This window comes from Gorilla gorilla, chromosome Y (genome assembly GCF_029281585.2).
Source record: "Gorilla gorilla gorilla isolate KB3781 chromosome Y, NHGRI_mGorGor1-v2.1_pri, whole genome shotgun sequence".
Classification (NCBI taxonomy): domain Eukaryota; kingdom Metazoa; phylum Chordata; class Mammalia; order Primates; family Hominidae; genus Gorilla; species Gorilla gorilla.
In genome coordinates, this window is record NC_073248.2 from 20,223,800 (window position 1) to 20,231,649 (window position 7,850).

General features: G+C 34.4%; 1 pseudogene; it reads right to left on the bottom strand.

The window, feature by feature from the left end:
* Positions 1-410: 410 nt before the first annotated feature.
* Positions 411-895, bottom strand: LOC129530410 (testis-specific XK-related protein, Y-linked-like; annotated as a pseudogene).
* Between the last annotated feature and the right edge of the window lie 6,955 nt (positions 896-7,850).

Below are 7,850 nucleotides of genomic sequence, written 5' to 3' on the forward strand. Positions count from 1 at the left end.
TTGCTGTTTATAATTTTTATGAGTATCTTTATAAAGTCACATTCAGCCTCTTTACTCTTTGTTCTGTGAAAGTATATATGTATATTTTATGGATATTGCATATTTTTTATTGAAAATAACCACAACCCTTCTCCGTGAGTGATAGTAATTCCTCAGCTGCTTATTTTTATTCTTTTAATTGAGTTCTCTCTAGATGTTTACAAAATATCACAGTGCTTCTGGATGATTTTCAACATGTCCTGGCAATACTTTGCCTGATCACCTTGGGTGCAAATACTGACAGAAGAGGAGCATAAAGCCAATGGCTAATAGGTAGGTTATGATGAGCTACATGGCAATTAATGAGTCACAAGACTTCAGTAAAATTTTCCCTCCGAAGTACATAAATACCAATATTATTATCACATTTTCTAAAAACTGAAAGCTGTAGTACAGGATTCTATGGCCCACCTCTGTCTCTTGCCAATTATTTCCTCATTTGACTACTGCAGTTTTACTGCTGACCAGCAGGAGAAGTTTATGGCAGCATATACTAGCAAGATGAAGATAAGCATCCCTACTGTACCCACCATGCTGAAATTATTTTCTGTGTAGCTAGGAAGATGAGCTCCACTTTTCCAAAACTCCAGCCATGGTGCCAATAATAATACAAAATATATGATTAATAGAAAGGGTAGGCTCCTCAGTTTCAGAGATGCAGGGAAAAATGCCAGTCACTTCATGTGAGATAATCACTAAGGAATGTCATATCATGACATAGATGAATTTTATCACCTGTAGCTTAATGTCAGCAAAGTTGTTGCTGGTGTGGATAGACAGCATATTGCAGTGAATGGCCCCAAACACAACTGATAAAAGGGAACATGTCATCAGCAATGCTATTAAAGATAAACATGAAAATATCAGAGAATAATTTTCATTACTAATAGCCCCTTTCTCTTTTAAACTTGCCATGTTAAGATATATTCCTCCCAACCCACCTCCTTCAGAAAATGATTTACTTAAAAAAAGGAAAAAAAAATTTATTAACTTTCCATTATCAGGGATTTAGTGATTATATTCATGCAAATCATATATTACACCTTGGAAAAACAGATAACAAGTCAATACATATATACCCATCTTTATAAATGTATATACCCATTCCCTCAAAAAAAAACTGGAACAAATGAAATTGGATAGAGGCATTCATATCTGATGCTATAAGCTGTGACAGCACATAGAAAGAAGTCTTAATTAAGAAAAAATAAAATTACCTGAATTGCATCTTGAAAAGGTAGTTTCTGTGTTATAGAAAGTTAGAGTGTTAAGTATCAAATTACAGTGTAAAATAGTAGGTGAATGTAATATAAACTGTGTTTTAGACTATGGTGATAACAAGAAATAGGAAATAAGCTGTGGTGTTAAAGTAAATCCTGAAAGTGGAGCTGACAGATTTTGCTAAGTGATGGAATACAAGGTACTAGAGGAAAAGAAAAATTAAAACTTTTAGAAATTAAGTGTTATGTGTGTGCGTGTTTTGTTTGTGTGTATTTATGTAATTTTGTCAGAAAGTTTTTCATAAAAAAAATTTCATTTTTACATTATTCTCCCAATAATTACAGAAGGAAGAAAATCAAAATTATGAAGTAGTTGAATAATCAGTTTAAACAATTGTGTACTACATGCAGTTGAGAGAGTAAAAATTAATTTTACATATATAGGCAAGTTAAAAAAAATACAGTCTTCATACACAATGAAATGAAGCCAGAAACCAAAAAGAGGCTAAATAGTCATTACATATCTAAAGTAATTATTCATTTTCTAACACCATTTACAAAATGAATATCTATAGTCCATTTATTCCTTCAGGAATACCCAAAGAGAAACTCTAAAGGAATAACATTTTTAACTGCATTTATGAGAAATAAGATTGAATAAAAATAAATGACCTATAAATTAAATTTCAGAAAGTAAATTTTAGCTGGGTGTAGTGACTTAAACCTGTAATCCTAACACTTTAGGAGGCTGAGGTGAGGAGATCACTTAAGCCCAACAACAACACCACCACCACCACCACCACACACACACACACACACACACACACACACACAAATATTAGCCAGGCATAGTGGCACATGCATGTAGTCTCAACTATTCAGGAGGTGGAGGTGGGAGGATTGCTTGGGCAAGGGAAGTAGGCATAGGACTTTTTTGCTTTGGGACTTTTATTTCTCTATTCCCTGACCCCAGCACTTTGGCAGGCTGATATCCAGGGGTAATCTTGTAGAACAACTCCAGCAACAAATTAGAAACTATGACCTCAGTAGAATGGACTTGAATTCAAGTCAATATTCCTGCTGATTGAATACAGTAACCTGGGACAATGAATAAAGGTCAGAGGGCACATCATGGAAGTTCAGGCCTTGAGTGCACCCAGTGCTCAACCATTTTCTACAGGTGCAACTTGGCACTGAGTCAGCTTTGGCAGTCAAATTTCTCCAGCCATGAAAGTCTGCTTATTAGTGTTTCCCCTAGTGCTACCAGAGATGAAGCTAACATAGGCTTAAAGACCTTAATTTCCTTCTTCTTCTTGCCTTGAATCTCCAGACAGGCTTGCTGTGGAAGAAAGCTTCCAAACTAATCCAAACCATGGACACTGAATTAAGCACCTACATCACTGTGCAGACATTGATGCGTAGTCACAAGGATTATGATTGATGAGAGAAACATGATGGCATCAAGTTGTCAAAATAAGGTGCTGGTGGTGACTGACCCAAAAGTGATGGACGTGGACACACGGCCTGACAAGGAATTCAAAATAGTTATTTTAGGACAATGAGGTGGACTTCAGGTAAACACGAAGAATTCTGAAATTTATCAGAGAAACTTACCCTAGAGATTAACATAATGGAAGAAAAAAAACAGAAATCTTGAAGAATGAAACACAGAAAATAAAAAATGCAGTTGACAGCAGTGACAACAGAAGGGGTCAAGCAGAAAAACTCAAAGACAGGTCAATTGAAAATATAGTCAGAAGAGAAGACATAAATAAGATTCATGAGATTAATGGGATAACATCCAAAGAGCAAACGTGTCAGACACTGGCATACAAAAGTGTGGTAGAGCTGGGCACGATGGCTCATGACTATATCCCCAGCACTTTGGGAGGGAGGCCAAGGCAGGTGGATCATATGTTGTCAAGAGCTTGAGAGAAGCCTGGCCAACATGGTGAAACCATTTGTCTATTAAAATAAAAAAGTAGCCAGGTATAGTAGTGGACATCTGTAATCCCAGCTACTCAGAAGGCTGAGTCAGGAGAATCACTGAAACTCAGGAGAGTTACTATAACCTAGGATGTGGAGGTTGCAGTGAGCTACAATCACACCATTGCACTCCAAACCTGAGAGACAAGAGCAAACCACCATCTCAAAAAAAAAGTATAAAAAAAGAGTAGAAAGTTTATTTAGAGAAATAATAACAGAAACCTTTTCAAACTTTAATAAAAAATATAAACATTCCGCTACAGGAATATCAACGGCTTCCGATCAGATTCAATTTCAATGAAAATATACCCATGACTTAATATAATCAAACAACCAAATATCAAAGACAAAGAGAGGAAACGGAATTAAGCACGAGAAAAAAAAGAAAATATTATATCAGGAATACACCTATATAAGTAATATATGCATATATATAATACAAATGTTAATAGATCCAAAGGAAGGAAAAAAGTGCAAGAAAATAATAAGAAACTTCAGCACCTTACTTTCTGCCATGAATAGATAATGCAGAGAGAATTCAACAAGTAAACATTGGATTAAAATGCCCTGTAGGGCAAATGCTAAAAACAGTTACTGAACTATCCATCCAAGAGCTATAGAATAAACAGTCTTCTCCACTGCATACGTAGAACATCTTCCAGCGTATATCATACATTAGGAAAAAACCCACATCTTAATGAATTTGAAAAGATCAAAGTGATATCAAGTATCTCTTTTGTAATTAATAATTCATAAGCACATCAAAATTAAACAACATACTCCTGAAAAACCATTGAGTCAATGAAGACATTAAAGAGAAAACACCATATTTCTTGAGACAAAATGAGAAACACAACACACCAAATCCTATGGCATACAACTAAAGTGGTTTTAAGAGGAAAGTTATGGCAATAAATGCCTTCATCTAAAAGAAGATATCAAATACACAACTTGATGTTTCAATCAAGGAATTAGAAAAACCAAAGTAACAAAAGCCCATAATAAAGAAAATCTGAGCCAAAAAAATATACCATAACTAACACCAGGAAACAAATTAATGGTAAGAAATCCAATAAGCAAAAAAAAAGTCACCTATTAAAGAAAAGCCCAGGACCTGATGTATTCACTGCTGCATTGTACCTACCACAAAAAAGAAACTACTGCCACTTTTTTTAACTTAAACAGAAGCAAAAACATAAAACAAAACAGGAAGATATGGGAATTGTTCCAACTCATTCCACTGGGAAGGCATTATGCTGATTACAAAACCAGACGAGGATACAAGAAAAAGGAGAAAACTACAGGCCAATATATCTGATAAACACAATGTAAAAATCCTCAAAAAAATACTGGGAAAATGACTTACAATGCACATGTAGAAAATCATTCACCATGATCAAGTGAGATTACAGGGATGCAGGAATGGTTTAATACATGAGAATTATTAAATGTCATAGATTACATTAACAAAATAAAGAACAAAATCTACGCAGTCATTTCAATAAGTAAAAAAACATTTGTCAAAATTCAACTTTTTTCACAATAAAATCTCTTAACAAATTATGGGTGAAACAACTGTAACTCAGCACAACAAATGACATAGACCCAAATAACTAGAAAACGCAGTATATGACAAACCCTTAGCTAATATCACACACTTAATGGGTCTTAAAATTTGAAAGCTTTGCTTTGAAGATCTGAAAGAAGACCAGGATGTTCACTTTCACTACTTACATTAACATAAAACTAAAAGTCCTTAGCAGAGCAATTAGACAAGAGAAAGTAAGAAAAGGTCCTCAAATTGGAAAGGAAGAAGGAAAATTGTCCATGTATGCTAATGACATAATATGGAAATCCTTAAACACACAAATAAAAGGAGTTAGAACTAATTCAGAAAGTCAGTAAAGTTTCAGTTTACAAAATCAACGTAAGCAATTCCGTAGCATTTCCATACACTAATAGCTAAATATCAAAAACAAAAAAAAAATAAGAAAAGGATCTCACTTACAATAGCTATGGGGAATAAAAAGGAGTAAATTTAACGAAGGAGGTAAAAAATATGCATTCTGAAAATTATGAAACATTAATAAAATGTTAAAATGACATAAACAAGTGGAAAGATATCTATGTTCATTGATTGGAAAAAGTAATATAGATAAATGATCCAATGGAGTGCTCAGATTGAATGCAATCTCCATCAAAACACCAATGGCATATTTCACAGAAATTGAAAAAATCCCTAAATTACTATGAAACCATAAAAAACCAACCCTGAATAGCCAAAGCTACCCTGAAGATGGCAGTGCCGTTGGGGAGTGAACCCACAGAACTGGAGATGTCACAATGCTATAAACCAATACAATAGAATACAGTGAGCAAAAATAAATTTACACCTGTGTAGCCAACTGATAGATATTCTGCAGAAGTGCCAAGAACACAAAATAAGGAAATGTCAGTCTCTTCAGTAAGTAGTCCTGGGAAAACGAGAGAGCTACATGCAGAAGAATATAATTAGAACCCTATCTCTCACCACATACAAAAATTAACTTAAATGGATTAAAAAACCTAGTACACTGGTGTGCACCTATGGTTTCTGCTATTCAGGGGTTTCAGATGGGAGGATCCCCTGAGCCTAGGTGTTCAAAGCTGTGGCATGAAACACTTATGCCACTCTACTCCACACTAGGTAATATAGTGAGACCTCATCTATAAGAATATATTTTTTAAAACATTTTAAAAAAAGATGTAATGAAAACATCAAACTGTCAAACTAGTAGAATAAATCACAAAACACATTTAATGATCTTGGTCTGGGCAATAATTTTTTTTGGATAAGACTTCAAAAACACAAGCAAAAAATGCACAAACAGAAAAATAAGGTTACATCCTATCAGAAAATTTACATACAGCAAAAAATAAAAATAAAGTAAAATAAATCACCAGAGTGATAGAATGAGGGCAAATATTTGCAAACTGTACATTAGACAAGGGGTTAATCAAAATATACAAGGAACTAAAAACAGATTCAAAAGAACAACAAAATAATAACCCAATTAAAAATAAGTGTCTTCTGTTTTTAAAAGAATATATATACACAGGTAACAGGTACATGTGTGTGTGTGTCTGTGTGTGTATGTATATAATATATATATGTGTGTATGTGTATATCTATTTGTATGTATCTATGTATATATGTGTATGTATCTATGTATATATGTGTATGTATATATGTATATATGTGTGTGTATATATATGTGCATGTATATATCTGTATGTATATATATGTATATATATATGTGTGTGTGTGTGTGTGTGTGTATATATATATATATATCAACATTTCTCATCATCAAAGAATTGCAACATCTACCTCCCAGTTTCAAGCGATTCCAGTGCCTCAGCCTCCTAAGTAGCTGGGATTACAGGGGAGTGCCACTATGCCCAGCTAGTTTTGTATTTTTAGTAGAGATGGGGTTTCACCATGCTAGCTAAGCTGGCCTCTAACTGCCAGCCTAAGGTGATCTGCCTACCTTGGCCTTTCAAAGTACTGGGATTAGAAGTCTAAGCCACCATGCTTGGCCTATTGCAAGAAATTTTATAAATTTCTTAAATTAAACTTGTAAAAAAGAAAAAGTTGGCCAGGCACGATGGCACACACCTGTAATCCCAACACTTTGGGAGGCCAAACATGGTAGATCACAAAGTCAGGAGCTTGAGACCAGCTGGGCCAATATAGAAAAATCCCATCTCTACTAAAAACACAAAAATTAGCTGGGCATGGTGGTGTGCACTACTCTGGAGGCTGAGGCAGGAGAATCCCTTGGACCTGGGAGTTGGAGGTTGCAGGGAGCTGAGATCACACCACTGTACTCCAGCCTGGGTAACAAAGTGAGACACTGTCTCCAAACAACAACTACAGCAACAAAATTAGGTATGTTTTTACTGCACAGAGATTTATTGGTTCTGATATTGTCAGGAGTTTTATTTATTTGTTGAGTTTTCTGGCTAATGTGTTGTTCATTTTTCATTGTTTCTGCTTAAGTCCTTTTCTTTCAGCAGATTCAGTCAATTAAATTTAAATTAGCTCCAGAGTATGGCCCAAAATCACTTCATGCATTGTCACTGGGATTAACACGTTGGCTTTTCAGGAGAGTTTATTGCCCTGCTAGTGTTACTAATTGCCCTTGCTATTACTAATTTTTATTTGCATAGAAGATTAAATCATGAGATTACACATTTTTGAATGTGTTTATAAACTTCTACACTTACATTTTTAATGAAAGGTAACACTTATCCCCATTGACTCCTACTTCTATAAAATGTATATAATTTTTCATACATTCTACTATCTTGGAACTCTAAATGCAGATCTGAGTGAATTACTTCTAATAAAATTTATAGTACTCATGAAAATCAGTACAGTAACAGACAGAAGTCGTATGGAAATGAATTGCTTAGCTACATTTTGGTATTCCAAGTCACAGCTACAAATTTAAAGATGTCTAGAAAATCTATCACTAACATGTTAAATCACATCAGTTGACAACATTTATGAGATTATTTTCGAGCCATATTCTTCTCACTCACTCTACTCTCATTACTTAA